This window comes from Bubalus kerabau, chromosome 3, assembly GCF_029407905.1.
Source record: "Bubalus kerabau isolate K-KA32 ecotype Philippines breed swamp buffalo chromosome 3, PCC_UOA_SB_1v2, whole genome shotgun sequence".
NCBI classification, from domain to species: Eukaryota; Metazoa; Chordata; class Mammalia; order Artiodactyla; family Bovidae; genus Bubalus; species Bubalus kerabau.
Genome location: NC_073626.1, coordinates 148505556 through 148526227, shown reverse-complemented (window position 1 = coordinate 148526227; position 20672 = coordinate 148505556). Strand labels below are relative to the sequence as shown.

Here is a 20672-nt window from a genome sequence, read left to right as displayed (position 1 = left end):
GAAATGAAAGACTCATTATCTCACCCTATCATATTATGTTGTTTCATGATCATATTGCTAAAGCTTTTTAGTCTTTTCAACTTAGCACTCATTATGAACAGCTCTTATCCTCTTAAAATATTATGACTCATTCATTATAACAGATTAAGAAAGGTATGAGACACAAGTATGTTTTCAGATTATTTCCAAACAGGTTTTTTTTACCTAATGTCCTTCAATTGAGCTAGTTATGAATTTTCTGATGGAAAATAAGTTTGTTTCTGCAAGGTATTTGTCAGAATACTTGCAAAATTTGTTGGTGCCCCCATCTTTTCAGCTAACAAGAATACTTTTCTGTCTCCTCCTTCTTTTCTCCTTTCTTCTATTTTTAACAGAAAGAATTTACTGTTAAACCTATATTTTTACCCAAACTAAGATATATCCCATAAAAACTAAAAGAAGTGGGAAACCTAAATATAAAACTAAATATTTAATGTTACAAATAGGATAAAATATAATAGACAGCAGGTCATTTTTTCCTATTTTGAGCTAATCTATTTTGGTTCAGCACCATTCTTTGAGTGCCTATTATGTTTAGGTTCCTGTACTGGACTGTACAGTCCCTGTACTGTGTGAGTCACAAATTTCATTAATTCATTTATTTATTCATTCATTTTTATAGTCTCTAAGACTAAAGCAAGTTTAAGAAAGAGAAGGAAATGGTGGGAAAATATATGTTTTTCCATTGAGATTTATTAAGTGGTTATTCCTCCTCTTTGATTTCATAAGCTGAATTTTTAAAAGAACACCATGCTGTTTCAGTCAAATGGTTTCCAGACACACAAAATATGCCAATTCAAACTCCCTATCCAGGTGACATGAGCAAAATTAGTGGAGTAAGGATCTCAGAAAATTCTCTTTCACAGAAGCCGCAATAAACTGGCAAAATGGTCAGAATCAAATTTTTCAGAACTCTGGAAATTACCCAAAGACTTGCAACAATCTGGGGAGTGCTTGTCAAAGACAAGGAGGAGAAGGAGAAGGGAGAGGAGGAAAAACAGCTCAATCTCAGTGAAAGAAACGAGTTTTCTGTGTTAAAAATATTTTTTTTTTTTTAAATTTTTTGGCCACACCACTCAGCAGGTAAGATCCTAGTTCCCTAATCAGGGATCAAAACCATGCTCCCTACATTTGAAGCATGGTTTCTTAACCTCTGGACCACTAGGGAAGTCCCTCTGTGACATTTTTAACTTTCCCTAGTCCCATCTCATACTCTCCTGCTTTATGATATTCTTAAAAACCAACAGCCTGCTGGTGAAGGGTGAAGAACAGCAGCCTGAGAGCCAAGGGAAGGGACAGAAAGGGGCTGAAGCTCTTTCAAAACTTCATCCCCAGAGAATTATTGTATGGCCTGTCTGTTGGATGGGAATTTTCCCTGGAAAATTCCACTTTCTGGGTGATTTATTTGACTTAACTCAGAGCTCATTCAGCGTGAAAAATTTTTTTCCCCATAAGCATTTTTCAAAAAAAATTATAGGCAGTTACTTAACTTTGCAGCTGCCTGAGGTGATGGATACCAGTTGGGTGAAAGCATTAGACTAACCAAAAAATTAAAAACTGGGAATGAGACATACAGAGGGTCTCTTTGAAGCTTCTGAATCAAGAAGGCCACACACATGTATGGATTATGCTCATGCTCACGGCTCTGTGCATTGCCAAGTCTGACTTGAAAAGGCTCTAAGCTCTCACCTCTCGGTGACCTTAAGATTCTGTGTAAGGGAGGTGAAGGCTAAGGCGGAGCTGAAAAATGCACCCTCCTCCCAACACGCACATAGAGCCTCTCACCAAAAGCTGGGATACTTGTTGGTTCTAGGCATTTACGGAAATTTCCAGGTCCTGAAACTCTGAGTTGATATATATTAGATATTCTCCATTCCTCATTTTTAGCCTTTCTTTCATATCTTGCATATCATCATCTTTCTATACTACATTTTGGATAACTTCTTCAGATGTGTCTTCTAGTTTACATTCTCCCTTCAACTGAGTATAAACTACAATTTTATGTATCCATTAAATTAAATTTCAAGGTTAACTTTGTAATTTCTAAAAGTTCTACTTTATTTATTTATTTATTTTTTGGCCATGCCGTGTGGGTTCTTAGCTCCCCAACCAAGGTTGGAACCCATGCCTCTGCATTGGGAGCTCCAAGCCTTAACCACAAGACCACCAGGGAAGTCCCTCTATTTGATTCTTTGTAAAACTTTCTTTTCCAAAAGTCAATATTCTGCCTAAAATTCGAGTGGTTATTGGTGCTTCTGTCCTTTGTATTCAGTGTTTTAAAGTGTTCTGCTAAATTTCTGTTTTCTTGTGTATAAGATGGAAGGACTAGAGTAGATTATCTCCATTATCTTATCTCACTTCAAGGACTATGATTCTATGGTGTTTAGCCACCCTGACCCCAACCACTTTCAAAGAAATTAAAGAATTGAAACTAATCTGTAAGGGAAGAGAACTCTCATTCCACAAACAATAATGGAAAAAGAATAAAAGTAACAGAAATGACAACCAGATATTTGGGGGTGAATAGGGGATATAAGAAAATTGTTTCCCTTCATTGTACATCACATATGAAGGAACTGTTCTAGTGTTTTCTCTCTACCCTTCATGCTACCCTATCTATCTTAAACACTTAGCAGAAAAAATTTATAAAAAAACAAATAAAATACTTAGAGACAGCACCGCATATACACATGATGGATAGAAGACCATGACTAAGCCACAGAATCAGCTGTACATCCTGATCCATAGCCAGGAGAGCCATCAAACTGTACCAAGTATAACATTAGAGTAACCAAAACCTGGAGTTTCAGGGTTGGCAGAACTTTAGACATTAAGTCCAGTCACGTTTGATGTCAGAAAAACCTTCAGCTTATTGTTGTCTCATTAAACATCTCTTAAGAATGAGATCTGCACCATTATCTAACAAAGCTTTGTACTTGACCAAAAGCTCTATGGCTTCATTTCATTACTATTCAGCACTGTTTCATCGGGGCCTTGAACACATAGGAGATATTCAGAAGATACCTATTAAATGAACAAATGCCCCTTTTAACAGCTATTTATAATCTTAAGAAAGTTTTGCTTTATATTGAGTTAAAATGTCTCTTTCCCTCATAGTCTTAGCTTTACCCTCTAGCCAGATAAAATATTTCCTGCCTCTGCATGAAAAAAATGTTACCCTGATCTTTCTTTTCCAGAATAAATAGCTAGAACCATGTCATCCAAAACTCCTCCCATGATGTCATTTTAAGCTTTCCCTTCATCCTGTTCCCTCTCTTCTGGACATGTTCCAGTGTATCCTTCTTCATAAATTTAATTTCCAGGAAAGAACACAGTACCTCCAGGTGCATTCTGACAACTCAAGCAGAGTTGGACAAATACTCCCTCAATTCTATCACAACAGCCAAGGGCAAATTCACTCCCCCTTCTGTTTTTCTAAACTGCCGCATCCCTTTCTTGACTTTCATTAAGCTCATGGTCAAGGAGAAAGCATGTGTTAGGCAGAAATTTAGTATATTCAGAGGTCAGAAGAGGTCACCCAAGGGCACTGATCTCAGTACATTTGGTGAATGGTGCCCATCCCATGGAAATGCAGGTGAAGGGGGTTGTGGGGAAACCTTCTGGGTGCATCTATCCCCTGCTTGTGGATGGTGAAAAGGCATGGAATAAACCATTAGTTCATAGGTATGTATCTCTTTAATGTAGGCTTACCAAATCCACTTTAGGGAAATAATTCAGGTCCTGTGACTGCTGTCTAAGCACATCGCAGCCGGGAAAACCTGTCTGAGACGATGATTTGCTTTGTGCTGCAACTGGCATAAAGTTCAGTGCAGGTATTGCTTAACAAGCAAGTTCTGAAGTGAAAGAAGATAGGTAAATTCTAAAGGACATTCTAGACACTGCCTTTCAGCCGCATTTTCCAGGTCAGTATGGTGGAATTCGACTTTTTTAGAAGCAGTAGAATAACCATTCTGACTATCTCTCTAGAACCTTCAAAACTTTGTGTTGAATGAAAGCAAAACTAAAGTGTTTTAGACTCAAGGCATCTATGCTTATTATTAATATGACTGTTCTTAAGTGCCATTGAAATAGAGCTTAGAAATGGCAAGGTTTTTTTTTTTAATAAATAGTCACATGAGTTATTAAACATAGCTTCAGGGAATCAGACTTTAGACTTGAAGTAGTTTATGTGACTTTATCTTATTAGAGAAAAGCTGTGATTTGCAGAAGAGAGAGAGGAACTTGTTCTAAAACTAGAATTTTTAAAAAGAGATTTTATCGCATCCAGGATATCAAGTGATTTGCTACTGAGTTTCATCCAAGTTCCTTGTCAGGAAATACACTGCCTACATTTTGTTCATTTAATACATATATTGTGTTATTTGTATAGGTGCTCAGATATTTTCTGACTGCTCCTTTGTGCTTGAGTACTTGGAGAAGTGCTTGGCTTTTGAATTATCCAAAGTTCAGACCATCCCCAACTTACAATGATTCAACTTACAATTTTTTCACTTTACAGTTGTGTGAAAATGATACACATTCAATAGAAATTCTACTTCAATTTTTTTAAAGATTTTTAAAAAATGTTTATTTTTATTTTTTTATTTGGCTCTGCCAGGTCTCAGTTGCAGCATGCAGATCTTCAATCTTTGCTGTGGCTTGCGGGATCCTTTAGTTGGAGCATAGAAGCTCTTAGTTGCAGCATATGGGATCCAGTTTCCCCACCAGGCGCCCTGTGCTGGACCATGTCTTAGCCACTGGACCACCAGGGAAGTCCCTGTACTTTGAGTTTTGATCTTTTCCCAGCTAGCAATGTATAGTGTATGATATACCTCTATACTCTGTTGTGATGTTGGGCAATGGCAGCAGCCTCCGCTCCCAGGCAGCCAAGTGATCTCCAGGGTAAACAAGTGATACAACCGCTCTGTGCCCAGACAACCGTCTGTTTTTCGCTTTCAGCATAGTATTCAGTACATTACATGAGCTCTTCAACACTTTATTATAAAATGGGCTTTGTGTCAGATGATTTTGCCCAGATGTAGGCTAAGTGTTCTGACCATGTTTTTAAGGTCAGCTGGCTAAGCTGTAATGTTCCTAAGGTTATGTGTATTAAATGCATTTTTGACTTATAGTATTTTCAAGTTACGATGGGTTTCCCTGGTGGCTCAGACAGTAAGGAATCTGCCTACAATGTCGGACCCCCAGGTTCAATCCCTGGATGGGAAAGATCCCATGGAGAAAGGAATGGCTACCCACTCCAGTATTCTTGCCTGGAGAATTCCATGGACAAAAGAGCCTGGTGGGCTACAGCCCATGAGGTAGCATAGAGTTGGACATGACTGAACGACTAACACTTTCACTTTTTCACCGTCAGAATATAAACCTGATCAAGGAAGATCTGTACTGAGATCATATATGCCTACATATACCAGATATATGCCTATGTCTTTCTCATGAACCACCATACTAATGACCTTGAGAAGATCACTTTATTTTCCTGAAGTACCAGAGGCAAGGTGTTTCTGAGGCAAGGTGAGTAATACTAAATATAAAAGAAACAAATTAAATATATTAAAATTATTTACTGAATATTTTTACTGTGTTCAGAACCAGTTTGCAAAATAACGTAGTTGAGGTCTCAAAAGTGGTTCTTAGGACTTCCCTGGTGGTCCAGTGGCTAAGACTCCATGCTTCCAATGCCGCAAGCCCAGGTTTGACCCCTGGTCAGGTAACTAGATCCCACATGCTGCAACGAAGAGTTCAAATGCTAGACTAAAGATCCCACATGCTGCAACTAAGACTCAGTGCAGCCAAATAAATAAAATACATATATATGTATTTTTTTAAAGTGGTCCTTGCCTCAATTTTCTACCATTGGTCAGAGAGTAAGTAAATGTAAAAAATGGCCATAATTTAAAATGAGCTAGGAATAAGGAAAATAGCACTCAAAATAAAATCATATGTTTTATCAATATCTTCCTACCTCCCTTGTCTTTCCCCTCTTGCCTTCCTCCCTCCCTCCCTTCCTTCCTTCTGTCATTTGTCAAGGAAAAAAGAGGAGGAAATAAAAAGGAATATGGGCTATGTGAACAAATACTGTCTCTCCCTACTTTCTAATTATGCAAACTTAAATACTGTATGAAGATCTAGTTAGGAAGGGGAAGTCTCATGTCTTCTGCAGCTCTATGACAATTTCAGGCAGGGCTGTGTGTTTATAAACTTTTCTCGCAGATGTTACATTTTATGAACTCTGACTCACCAAGGGTGGTACTGGTGTCTTTAGATGGAAAGAAATCTCTGAGGGATGAAGGATTACACAAGTCTGGTTCACTCAGAACCTGAGATATTTGAATAGAATATTTCCTGGGGGCGGGGGGGGGGGGGAAGCAACAAGATTTTGCCACACTTAAATGAATTCAAATCCATTTTTTTTCTCCGAAGAGCATGAGGGAGGGACAGGATTCTTGTCTGGGGAGGTTTTGTTTTCATTTGCAAAGTGTTTTTAATTTGTGTAGGCATTTTGTTCTGGGCTTTGGTCCATATTTGTGTTCCAGTGTTCAAAAAGCCACTTACTAGTAGACATTTTTTGAATACTCACTCTAGGCAAAGCACTGGATTTGATGCTACTTGGAGGCACAGAGAATAAAAGGGCTAGAATACTTTGTACTGCCATATTTGATCTTCTAGTGAAAGTTTAAACTCAGTGTCACCTGTATCTTTCAGATTTGGCACCTGGGATCCTAAGTAGGAAGGTAACTCATACAAAGTCTTAGAGTGATGACACGTAGGACAAAAACTTAGAACCATCTTTTCTGAGTTCCAGTGTTCTTTCAACACACCAGGCTACCTAATACCAATGAACGTCAATGGGGTCAAACATTATGACACCAAAAATCTCAGTAAACAAAATGAATACAAGAAGTCCATGCTGAACAAAATACCAAAATTTTAAGTGGAGTCAGGATCTGACCCTGTACTTGCATGACCCAACTTCACTTGCCTCACCAAAGTCTTGGCCCTACGTCATGTACTCTGAATTTGTGGGTGGACCAATGGGGAAAGCCAATATGAAAATATTCTGGGACTGGGATAACACTAAAGGAATCCTGGAGTAAATAGAGTAACATGTCCAGATATTCAGAGATGGATCACACACGATCCACGTAGTAGTGTATTGAGATAAAATAGCTCTCATTTGTTTTAATAAGACACATATCAAAGACAAGAAGAAAAACTTGAGATGCGATGGTGGGTCATGCTAACTTCTAGGGGACAAGAACCCCGTTTCCCTCAAGGGCTCTGCAAGGTGAGGACAAAGTGGAGTCCTGAGAGTCTCATAATGGGGTTTGGTTGGAGGGCTTTGATCAGAACTAGAAACTGGGTTAAATTTTTCTTCCTCTTTCTGATTTTCTTTTCTCTCTCACCCATGTCCTGTGCTTGAAGTGATAGTCCAGGTCCTGGATATACACCATTTGAAAATAGTCTTGCCCTTTGTAGGACAAGAAGAAGTCACAGTGGAGTCCTGGGGGAAAGAAGAGGCTCTTGGGCAGATGCAGTACCTACGTGGTCCAGGCCACAAGGGGACTTGAGACTTCGCCAGCTGTGGAGTAGTAAAGGATAGGTATTTGCCTGGATGTCCTCAGAACACAGCTGCCATGGCTGGATGAGCATTGGTTTAGGTTCCTGGTCTGGTAATTTTGTTCTTCACGTTTCTACATTTGCAGTAACTTTAACAGCAAAGTTAGAACCACGCCCAGGAATAGAACAGATTCTGGATAAATATGGATCTCTGGCACAGCTCTGATGTGTAGCCACAACAGAAGCTCAAAGACCAAAACTTCTTATAAGCTGGATCCATCCAGCCTGGAGGTGGGGTTGTGGGGTGAGGAATGGTGGGAAAGAGTCTAATTAAAAAACAGTGTAGCTACTTTTTTTTTTTGCTTCACAACAAGCAGGATTTTAGGTCCTTGACCAGGGATTGAACCTGTGCCCCCTGCAACAGAAGATCAGAGTCTTAACCACTGGATGGCTAGGAAAGTCCCCAAAGCACCTTTCTTTTCTTACATTATTCTGAACTTCCTCCTTACTTGGAAGGAAGAGGGGTTTATTTATTTTGCTTTTTATTCAACCAATTATGGCTCTAGAAAAGTAGAATTATACTCTCATTTCAGTGTTGTTCTTAGAAACTATTGCTTTAAACACTCTGGAGAAAGGATTCTTATACCTTGGGTGCCTAGAGGGTAAGAACTTGGGCACTTACACATTTTAGTAAGACTCTAACCATTCTAATTTGCCAACTGAATGGTTTTTGCAATTTCCTTAAGTTTCCTCACCTTCAGTTTCCCAATCAGTAAGTAGAGAATAAAATCTCCAAAGTAATATCTATTATCATAGATTCTTGTCCTTGATGGATGATGTTAAATACCCTCTAAATACAGATGTCAATACCTTCTAAAATGTCCCCGTCAGCAGCCATTCAGCCCCCTTCATGCCCACCCAGTGCCATGGATCTCTTTGTTTGTTTGTTGGCTGATAGATTTTGAACAGCTATAAGTTTTGGGTACTACTAAGCCAAACTTTTCCTAGCTATTGTGCCAAGTAATTTTTTGCCCTAGCTTCAACATTGGAACCACACAGAATAAATGTTTTATTTTTTCCTCATCTTCAGGTATATGAAAACAGCTCTCAGACCGCCTTTATTTTAAATTTTTTAATATTGGAATATAGTTGATTAACAGTGTTGCGTTAGTTTCAGGTGTTCAGCAAAGTGATTCAGTTATATATATACACAAGTCTATTTTTTAAAAAATTCTTTCCCCATTTACATTATTAGAGAATATTGAGTAGCATTTCCTGTGCTATACAGTAGGTCCTTGTTGGTTATCTATTTTAAATATAGCAGTGTGTACTTGTCAGTCCCAAGCTCCCAATCTATGTCTCCTCCCGACCTGTCCCAGCTGGTAACCATAAATTCATCCTCTAAATCTGTGAGTCTGTGTTTTGTAAATAAGTTAATTTGTATCATTTTTTTTTAATTCAACATGTAAGCAGTATCATGTGGTATTTGTCTTTCTCTGTCTGGCTTCACTTAGTCTGATAGACTCCAGTTCCATCCATTTTGCTACAAACAGCATTATTTTGTTCTTTTAAATGACTAAATAATATTGATTGTACATATATACCACATCTTCTTTATCCATTCAACTGTTGATAGATGCTTATGTTGGTTCCATGGCTTGACTATTGTAAACAGCCTTCCTTTCTTACCGATTCCTTCAACCATTCCAACAAATGTAATTTAGTCTCGAGTCCTTTCTTTTGCATTACTTCTTTTTCCAATGGTCTTCTCAAAATCTGTTTTTGCAGACTTCAACCAACTATACCTCATATAGACGGACAGTGATAAAGTGGAGTGCTGAGCCTACTAGCTTACTTTCACTACCATCAAATAATTTAAAGTGTTCATGAAGAATGTTTCTAAACCATTGCAATGATGACTTTGGTATCCAACTGTTTGGTTTTTATCAATGGCAAATCTTTCACCTGGTGCTTTATTTTGCCTTCCATTACTACATTTGATCCTATACTCATTTCTATTTCCTCTAAGTGAAAAAAATGGCAGAAATATTTTCAGGCATAATCTTGTATGAATGGGAGGAAATTCTAGAACTGTTGTCCCTCCCTCCTCCTACTTTTTTGCTGCTATTTTGAAAAAACATTACTTTTGCTACCAACACAAGTTTCCCTTCCCCCCGCTTTACCAAGTTCACTAACCATCTCTCTGTATGATGAATAGTATTGTTTTGTGAAGTGGCTGAAACTTCAATATATTTTGTGAATTACTTGAGTACTGTTTTTTCTCCTTTTGGAGACTAGCCTTCTCTCTTCTTTTTAATTTTCTTAGCTATTTATTTGTTTTAACAAATATTTACTTACTTATTCGGCTGCTCCAGATCTCAGTTGTGGCATGTGGGATCTTAATTGTGGCATGTGAACTCTCAGCTGGGTATGTGGGATCTAGTTCCCCAACCAGGAATTGAACTTGGGCCCTCTGCATTGGGAGCTTGGAGCCTCAGTCACTGCACTACCACCTTTCTTTTTTAAAAGAAGGAAATATCTTGATAAAAATTGAAATAAGCATGTAGTAGCTGGCCAGTTCAGTTTCATCCTAAACTGGATGTTTCTCCTAGATTTCTGTCCGTGTCACAGCAATATGTGATTAAGATCAAAACATCTTCAGTGCGAAGGCTTCAGAAAACAGAAGTGTGGTACAGCAGCAGCACAAGCTTCTACTGTGTGTCCCTGACTTTGCTGAAGCATGTGTTTGTCTGCAGAGATATCAGGTCATGGTTAAAGATTTTTGATGCACACCAACATAGTCGTGTTTGACTTTTTTTTTTTTTTTTTTTTACTGACTAAACCATGGATGGTATCTATGAGAAGTTTTATAATCCGGTAGGTACCTTGTTGTGATTTTTGCTTCCAAAATCAGTTCTTCAGTAAACATAATATTGCCCAGAAGACACTAAAAAGGGTTAAAGCTCTACTTTTGATCGCTTATGTGGATGGATATATCCATGACATAAATCGAACAATTCAGATGTCCAATAGCTAGCTAGTCATATGCCTTACAAAAATAAAGTTACAGAAGTCCTCTAGCATCAAAGTTTCCAAATTAAGTGCCCACTTCTTCTTGCTAAAAAATTATTTGCATGTACAGAAATCCTTTTTGAAGAACATTTTTAAAATTTGCTCTGACCAAGGGTTTGAAACATTACATTGTTAATTGGGGTGATTCTGTCCCAGATTCCAGACAAAATTTGGAGAAAAGTGGGACTTCCCTGGTGGTCCAGTGGTTAAGACTCTGCTCTTATACTGCAGGGTTCAATCCCTGGCTGAGGAACTAAGATCCAATGTGCCATGTGGCACAGCAAAAGAAGAAAAGAAAAGAAAAAAATTTGGAGAAAAGCGAGATAAAGATCTAGATCTTTAATAAAAGGTGAAAAATAGCTTTTTTAAAGAATAAGAGAAATGTAATCTTTATAGTGTTCTGTTTTCTCACCACTCTTGGTCAGATATAGGGATAGTACTGGCATTTGGGGCTAGACCCAAGGGTTCCCCAACTTCCTTTGGAGGACAGACATCTGACAGTGTGTGATCTCAGTCCAGATTCGGTATTTTTCATAATATAAAGCACACAAAACAAAGCAAGTTTTAAAATCTCTCCTTAAGTCTTCTCACTCTTCTCCTAAAGTGACATAAAGAAATCCCATTATCTTTCTACTTTCCTTCTAACCCTCTATTGTGTACTGCTTTTAGTCTTAAACTGGTAGTAACTGGAACTTCCCTGGTAATCTAACGGGTAAGACTCCCAAAGCAGGGGGCCTGGGTTCACTCCCTGGCCAGAGAACTATATCCCACTTCCTTCAATTAAAGCTCCCTCAGGCTGCAACAAAGATGGAAGATCTTGAGTGCCGCAATTAAGACCTGGCACAGCTAAATAAATAAGTATTAAAAATGTAAATAAATCCTAAGAGTTCTCATCACAGTTCAGTTCAGTGGCTCAGTTGTGTCTGACTCTTTGCGGCACCATGGACTACAGCACTCCAGGCTTCCCTGTCCATCACCAACTCCCAGAGCTTGCTCAAACTCATGTCCATCAAGTCAGTGATGCCATCCAACCATCTTATCCTCTGTCATCTCCTTCTCCATCCCAGCATCAGGGTCTTTTCCAGTTCTTTGCATCAGGTGGCCAAAGTATTGGAGCTTCAGCTTCAGCATCAGTCCTTCCAGTGAATATTCAGGACTGATCTCCTTTAGGATGGACTGGTTGGATCTCCTTGCAGTCCAAGGGACTCTCAAGAGTCTTCTCCAACACCACAATTCAAAAGCATCTGTTCTTCAGCACTTTGCTTTCTTTATCACAAGGAAACACTTAAAAAATGGTAGTGATAAATAGCTATAATTACTGAGCATGCTCTGTGTGCCAGGCACTGAGCTAACCTTTTTTTGAGGATTTCCTTATGTAATCATCATAGCAACGCTATGACTTCGAGCTATTACTGCTCTCATTTTGCAAATGAGGAAACTGATGTTTCAAGGTAGTAGGTGATTTGTCCAAAAATCCACAGCCAGAAGAGATAGGACTAGGATTTGAAGTCAGGTATTCTGATTCCAGAGGCAATAGACCCCTTTGTGGTCTGATATTTAAATTACACCCATGTGTTAATTATCTTAAAGTCTTGCAAAAAGAATTAAGCCTGAAAATTTCTCCCTAACCTAAGGTTATTCATTCACTCTGTTTTCCTCCCCCAAATCCACAGAGCTTAACAGATTGTGCAAATCAGGACATAAACCTCTGGGTGGAACGTCAAATCAACTGTTGTGTAAGTAGGCACTGACCTTTCAAATATGTGCTATGTTCTCTTGAACTGTCCCAATGAAGCATGAGGGTTAGATGTGTAAATCAATCAGCAAGTGCCTTTTATGAAAAGACCTTGATCCCAACAGAGTGAAAATAGGTATCACTTTATGTCCACTTGGTCAATTTATTTTTTTAACTAAAGAAAAAATTTTCTCTTCCCTAACTCCATTTCTTTCTAAATTATTATTATTTTTTTAATTTTTAATTAGAGGATAACTATAATATCATGCTGGTTTTTGCCATATATCAACATGAATGAGTAAGAGGTATATTTATGTCCCCTCCTTCTTGAACCCCATTCACACCTCTTCTCCATCCCATCCCTCCGGGCTGTCACAGAGCCCTGGCTTTGGGTTCTCTGCATCATACTGCAAACTCCCAGTGGCTGGCTGTTTTACATATGGTAATGCATATGTTTCAGCGCTAGTCTCTGAAAATCATCCCACCCTTTCCTTCTCCCACTGAGCCCAAAAGTCTATTCTTTACGTCTGTCTCCTTTGTTACCCTGAACGATCATTGTTACCATCTTTTTAAATTCCATTTATATGTATTAATATACAATATTTATCTTTCTCTTTCTGACTTACTTCACTCTGTATAATAGGCCCTAGATTCATCCACCTCATTAAACTGACTCAAATGTGTTCCTTTTTATAGCTGAGTAATATTCCATTGTGTACATGCACCAAAACTTCCTTATCTATTCATCTGTCGATGGACATCTAGGTTCCTTCCATGTCCCAGTATTGTAAATAGTGCTGCAGCAAATATTGGGGTACATGTGTCTTTTTCAGTTATGGTCTCCTCAGAGTATATGCCCTGTAGTGGGATTGCTGGGTCTTAAGGTAGTTTTATTCCTAGTTTCTTAAGGAATCTCCATACTGTTCTCCATAGTGGCTGTGTTAATTTGCATTCCCACCAACAGTGTAAGAGGGTTCCTACCTGCATTTCTTTATGACTTGTGGGTTTTTAGTTCCCCTATATGCTAAGTCACTTTAGTTATATCTGGCTCTTTGTGACCCCATGGGATCACAGGCTTCTCTGTCCATGGGCTTCTCCAGGCAAGAATACTAGAGTGGGTTGCCATGCACTTCTCCAGGGGATCTTTCTGACCCAGGGATCGAACTCACATCCATTCCATCTCCCGCATTGGCAGGCAGGTTCTTTACCACTAGCGCCACCTAGGAAGCCTTTTAATTCCCCTATCAGGGATCAAACTATGCCCCCTGCAGTGAAAGCACAGTCTTAACCACTGGATCACCAGGGAAATCCTTGAAATTAGCTAGTGTTTAAACCCAGGGTTGAGTTTCAAAGCCAAGTCAGTAAAAAGTTATTGTGAGTGTTACCCTAGCTTAGCTAAGCTTCCTAAAAGATTCTATTCATTTCCTAAATGAATGTCTTTCCAATATGTCTCCCTCATCTCTGTTCTAACTCTCACTGCCTAGGGGCCCTTCCATCTTTGACCTCAAGTGTGTCAATATGTCCCAAACTGCCTCCAGACGATCTTTACAAAAATTCAGTGATGACACTCACTATTACAAATAGTTTTATTTGCTCCTAACTCACAATGGAATAAAACCTTAACTAGCATGACTTTCAAAGGCCTTCATTACCAAAACATTCCCTTGATTGGTTTTGTCTTTTCCAGTCAAACCAAAACACTTTCACTTATCCTAATATGCCCATTTTCCTAATAAGGGATATTAACATTTGTCTTAATGTGTGGCACTAAGGAATAAATGGGAGCTACAGATAGATAGGCTGCTGCTGCTGCTGCTAAGTCACTTCAGTCGTGTCCGACTCTATGCGACCCCAGAGATGGCAGGCCACCAGGCTACCCGTCCCTGGGATTCTCCAGGCAAGAATACTGGAGTGGGTTGCCATGTCATTCTCCAATGCATGAAAGTGAAAAGTGAAAGTGAAGTCGCTCAGTTGTGTCTGACTCTTAGCAACCCCATGGACTGCAGCGCACCAGGCTCCTCCGTCCATGGGATTTTCCAGGCAAGAGTCCTGGAGTGGGGTGCCATTGCCTAGATGCCTCTTACTCAAGGATAGGCTCTGCCAGGGCTTGGGGTGGAAAGGAGCAATCCAACAATAACCGTTTAACCATCAGTATCACACTCAACCTTCAATTTCCATTTAAAACTCCCTTGCTTCTCTTGGGTGAATAAACAGGGAATCTTTATAAAATACTGCTGTGTCCCAACACCTTCCAAGCAGAGGTCATCTTTCCAAAGGGCAACAAAATATTCTGCTGGTGCCAAACATCTTGAGAACAAACTGGGGTGTGGTATACTGTTTATGTTTGATAGTGAGTGAAAAATATTGAGCAATGACCTCAAATAACCCTCCCCCACTCTCTTTCTCTCTCTCTCTCACACACATGCTTTTGAACAAAGTCTCTTCCCTAAGTAGACAGCTTTTGAGAGATATAATTTACTGATCACATATGTTTGCTGGTTGATGGATTTGGGTTTTCACCAAAGAGTTTCTCTCTCATGTCCATTGATTCTTCCTGCTTATTTTTGTCATTCAATCAGAAGCAGGATATAGATATCCTCAAGGTTCCCTATGGTTTTCATGGGAGATACATTTCATAGGAGATGCATTCTTGAGTTCTTTATCAGGGTAAATGGGGGAATTCTGGGGCTTCACTGGTGTCTCAGTGGTAAAGAACCCACCTGCCAATGGGTTTGATCCCTGGGTGGGGAAGATTCCCTGGAGAAAGAAATGGCAACGCTCTCCAGTATTTTTGCCTGGTAAATCCCATGGACATAAGGAGCCTGGCGGGCCACAGTCTATGGGATTGCAAAAGGGTCAGACACGAGTTAGTGACTAAACAACAACGACAACAAGGGAAATTCTACACAGGCAGACAATGGTCAGCAACATCAAAACCTTCTCTCTGGCTGAAGCAGATTAGACCCTAAATTTTCTTAAGATTCTGTTAGGTGTACATTTTTGCAGTGGTCCATGACAACCCATCTAACTCAACAATATGAAACTAAATTAAACTCCTTTGCATTCACCAAATGTTCTGCCAGAAGGAATCTTTGTGTTTTGTCAAGGTAAATAAATGTTTCCCTCTACAGTCAAGTCTCATTTAAAACCACACTTAAAGATACACATTTCTACCAGATGTTCTTTCCCCAAATCATCTGGATATTATGGAATGTTTATCACTATTTTTTCTGCCAGGACTCTTGTAGTGAAATCTATTTATTCAGGAAAGAGTTTCAGCTTTACCATCTATTAAGCCTGCATAGATCAGAAACCAATTTGCTTAATTCAATAAACTGCTCTGTGCTCCAGAAGTAGACATTTGTCACTTGAGTGTCAATTTAACTATAACCCAGGAATGTGACAACTTGGTTCCCCACAGCAGCTGAATCCCTGCGGTAAACATGCTCCTCCACGTTCTTTGGAAACCAAACCACAAACCTCAGGGGGTGCTTCTCTGAACTTTGCTCCACACCAAGCATTTTTCACACATTTCTGATGGACTCAGGCAGACCTTTTTTATATTCATGTCCACAATACAGCTTGGCACTCACTTCAGAGTCTACTCAAAAGATTTAAGATCATGGAGATCTTTCTGTCTTTATTTCAGTCAGAATTATTTATTTGCTTTTCAGCAGCACATATGGTTTAAGACAAATACAGTAGCTATTTCCTCTTTTTCAGTCAAGTCAAAAGCACTCATCTTGGCGATGTTTTGTGCACTTCCAAATTGAGAAAAATATATGACGTCTCAATGGAAAGCCACGGCCAGCCAAGACAGTTTCATTTTTCCTGTTTAATGAATGTGAAAGTTTCCTTTAAATCTGGATTCTGAGTTGGCCTGCTCCGCATCTTCATTTCTGGTTATTGCCTAGCCAGGGTTTTTTTCAATTGTTCAGACATTCCTCCAGTTTCATCTGAGTCTTCATTCATATCTCCTCTTCTCAAAAACAGAAGAAGTTTTATGTGCCTAAATATACACATGTGTGTGTGTATATGTAGTATGTATATGTGCTCAGTCATGTCCAACTCTTTGCAACCCCATAGACTGTAGCCCACCAGGCTCCTCTGTGGAATTTCCCAAGCAAGAATACTGAAGTGGGTTGCCATTTCCTCCTCCAGGGGATCTTCCCAACACAGGGATCAAACCCACATCTCTTGTGTGTCCTGCATTGGCAGGCAGTTTCTTTATCACTGTCTCACCTGAGAAGCCCTGTATGTGTGTATACACATGGTGAAACTGAAGAAAAATTCCCCCATATTTTCTTTCTGTATCTCTTTTTGCTCTTTCTCTCTTACCAAGAATAAACAGATAAGTATAACAGTATGTTTGATGATATAGCAGAATGTCAGGGGCTTTTTTTAATAGAATTTTTTTTGGAGTATAGTTGCTTGAATATCAGTTTTTAAAAGTTTAAAAATACTTGTTCTTAAATATAGGCCCTTAAATTTAAATTGGCAGAAATGCCCAAGGTAATATCCTTTCTCTGTAGACCACATTTTTACTTTGAGATTGCAGGTATTTTCTCGAGATTGCATTATCATACAGTTCGTTTGCATTCTCACATGTGTATAGCTTTTCTTTTTTCAATAATTTTATCTCTTACTATATACAAGGCATAGTGTTAGCAAAGATTGCATATTCAAGTATTGACAGCATCTTGGAAAGTGTCATAAATGAGTGATTTAGAAGTGGTGACCACGACAAATGAGACAATACATCCCTTGTCTGAAGAGGAATGCAAATGCTGCTATAGGAAATACAGGTCCGTTATTACCAGATAATATACATTTTCCAAAGAAGCTAGAAATTGCAATTATTTTTGTGAAGTCTATTAATGTTTAATATTAGCATTGACATCTAGCATACATTTTTTAACACTTTTTCAACCAAATCAAATACATTTGCAGTCTCTACAAAGTGCAGTTGGTTTAGTGGGGTAGAGTGGACCAGGCCAAGCCAGGACTCCAAGGTGAGGGTGCCCCCAGATAAAGAGCAGATTCAGCAGCAGGAGATAGAAGAAAGGAGTTCAGACTGAGCCCAGTGTGTGTAGATGAGGGTTTCTTAACTTTGGCATCCTTGACTTTTGGGGAACACGATTCTTTGTTGTAGGGGCTGTATACTCTAGGATGCTTAGCAGTATCCCTGGTCCCTACCCACTACATAGCAGCAGCATTCCCCCTCATCCTCCATCCTTTGTTGTGACAATTAACAGTGTCTCTAGATATTGTCAAATATCCCCTGGGAGGCAAAGTTGTCCCCAGTTTGAGATCCACAGGTGTAGATTGTGGCAGGGACGGACAATGGGAATTGGTGTCAGAGCACTGACCCCTGGGATGGTAAGCGGATAGTCTAACCAAGGTTTGGAGAGAAGCATGGATCTTCCTAGAGAGGAAAGGAATAGCATGATGGAAATGTCCTAACAGTGTTCTCTAGAGGACCAATGGTATAGCAATCCAAAGCTGGAACCTGGAGTAAGGACTAGGAACAAGGCAATAACCCAGTCATTCAAACCAGAGAATGAAGTAGAAATAGAACCATGGATCAGGATGGCTGCCAAGTTACACTTTGAACAAGAAATATAGTTGAGTCCAAGTTTGGGGCAGAGCAGAGCTTACAGGTAGAGGTTGAAAGCCCAAGCTGTGAGAATTAGAACAGTGATGAGGCAGGGAAATAGTGGTCTAACCAGAGACGGCAGAAAGCGGGGTGTGGGTCATTATCAGGGAATTTACTCATCATTCCCTTTTGAGAACCAGGAGCTTTGTTACAGCTCCTAGGAAGGGCTCTGGTTCTAGGTAATGATCCATTGTTTTGCCTTTCTTATCAGGGTCCTCCTTAATAACTCTAACAGAAACCCAGTAAAGTCAGGAACTTGTCCATAGCATCTTTTATCCTAGAAAAAAGAAGAGTTATCTTGATTCTTATATTGATTTGGAGAAGGTTAAAATGAGGGTCTGTGGAGAGGCCCTGAGTAGCATTAAATCTTATGATTGCCTCACGGCACCAAGGGGCAAGTCATTCTCAGAGGCCAACTCAGAGTTTCTATTTCCATTTAACATATAGCCGCCTCTCCTTCACTGTTGAAAAGCTCAAGAGTCTTCAAAGAGTTTGCCTCCCCCAGAGGTCACAAATTTATAGCTGGGCTGAATATGACCCACAACTATTTAGTTTTAAAACGGTAGTTTAGGAGTTGGGAGCTTTTCACATTAAAAATACAGATATTCAGGGACTTCCCTGGAGGTCCAGTGGTTAAGACTCTCCACTTCCACTGCAGGAAGCACAGGTTCAGTCCCTGGGGGGAACTAAGATCCAGCATGCTGCAAGTCATGGCCAAAAAAAATAAATAAAAGAAACACCTTAAAATATATATGTGTGTGTGTGTATATATATATACATATAAATTTTCATCCATTCATCCAAAACTCTGGCAACACTAAGCCCTCATTTCCCACATGGAAACAGTTGGCTAGAATTGAGTAGCTGCTTTCCACTGAAAGCAAGTCCACTGTTTTTTGGTTCACCCAAATCCCATTATCTCCCCAAGGACTATTGTACCCATTAAACTTACCTGCCCTTGTGACATTTAAATTATGAAATAAAGGGCAGAGGTCATTTAACTCTGCTCAAGTCACATACGTCTATTACAACTCTAGATCTGTTCCTCATTTCCTTATAAAACAAGAGTCTCACCAGCCCGTCATAGTCAATGGCAAAAACTGCTCCATGAGATCATCCAGGCACCCAGGCTTCTATCTTGTGAACCGTCATACTTTCCTCATCCCCCTGGTATATGATGGTTCATCACTGCATCCTCATTCAGCCAATAAGAAGAGAAGGAGGGTAGGGGAAGGCCTGACACTGGCATAGAATCAAGAGGTCTAAACATATTATTGTGTATATAAGCCAAACTTCCAAAGTTTGCCAACAGATTACCAGAATCCAGGCAAGAAACATGGAACAGATTGTCACTGATAGCCCTCAGAAGGAAATGACTCTGCCTACACCTAGAGAACAGTTTTCTCCAGACTTTGAAACAAAAAACTTGTAATTTTAAGCTACTGAACATAGAGCACTTTGTTACAGCAGCCCTAGGAAACTAATAGTTAGCCTCTAGATATTTGGATAGGTCTAAGTACCGTTTGGAAACTTAATTCGATCTGGAGGCATGTGTAAACTGTAAAGCAAAGTATTGGGTTGGCCAAAAATTTCATTTGAGTTTTTTGTAAGATGTTACAGAAAACCTGGACAAATTTTTTGGCCAACCCAATACAAGCAAGGCAAATAATTAAGAATATGTCCTCGAGGGTTAACTGTCTAGCCAAGGACTTGGTAGGGTAGTCTTTGAATTCTGCCTTACTTCTCTATTTTCTCCATCCCACCCCTCCCTCTCACCATCACCAACACACAAAAACATCTGCTGTAAGTCACAGGGGAATTCCTAGCTTATATTTCCTGTGAGGGCTTCAGCTGGGCAGTATACAGCTCCTCTTGAAGATCTTTCTCCAAGCCTAAACTGGTCATTGCATCTAACCTACGCATCTGCTTTCTGGAAGATTAGCAATTTCTCTGGAACAGGGCTTTCTGTTAGAAGGGATTCTGTTTGGAAAGATCACTCATCCTCAAGGTAATTCTCGTGCCCCAAGAGAACTGGGAAGAAGGGTGGTTGGCATCCTTCAGCAGACCCTATGACCATTCTGGCCCAGCATGGTCAGCAGTGACATCTCCTGACTTGGTGAATATAGTGGTTATGTGCAATTACAGGTCCTCCAACGGCTTTTCTATGTTTGGGGAATGAGATTCCATCTACTCATTCCTTCAGGTTTTGTAAGGTGATCCCAGGCCATTTGGTTTCAGGATTGCTAATAGCCTAAAGAATAGGTCACAGGCACCAAAAACGTGGCTTCCCTGGTGGCTCAGTTGGTAAAGAATCTGCCTGCAATGCAGGATATCCAGGTTCAATCCCTGGGTCAGAAAGATCCCCTGGGGGCCGTGACAACCCACTCCAGTATTCTTGCCTGGAGAATCCCCATAGACAGAGGAGCCTGGCAAGTTATACAGTCTGTGGGGTCACAGAGTCAGACACGACAGAGCAACTTAAGCCCTGTATTAAGCACTGTGGGGTCCAAAGATGACAGTCATTCTTGAGGAATTCACAGTTTGGTAGAGCAGAAATCAAAGAGAAATCAATGAAAGTGTAATGTGTTATGT

The 20672-nt window shown here is 39.7% G+C and overlaps 1 protein-coding gene across 23 annotated transcripts in view; it reads left to right on the top strand.

The window, feature by feature from the left end:
* Nucleotides 1-20672, top strand: part of CMKLR2 (chemerin chemokine-like receptor 2) — a 79308-nt gene that overhangs the window by 50573 nt on the left and 8063 nt on the right. For 7 of the 23 annotated variants that reach the window (XM_055573248.1, XM_055573245.1, XM_055573242.1 and 4 more), the window contains 2 exons: nt 5414-5571; nt 12363-12425. The exons of 6 other annotated variants lie outside the window; for them this stretch is intronic. The gene's annotated coding sequence lies outside the window, so the exon portion shown is untranslated. Of the gene's footprint in view, nt 1-5413; nt 5572-6762; nt 6792-12362; nt 12426-20672 lie in introns of all 23 variants that reach the window. 10 more of the 23 variants (XM_055573260.1, XM_055573252.1, XM_055573251.1 and 7 more) reach the window with 3 other exon arrangements.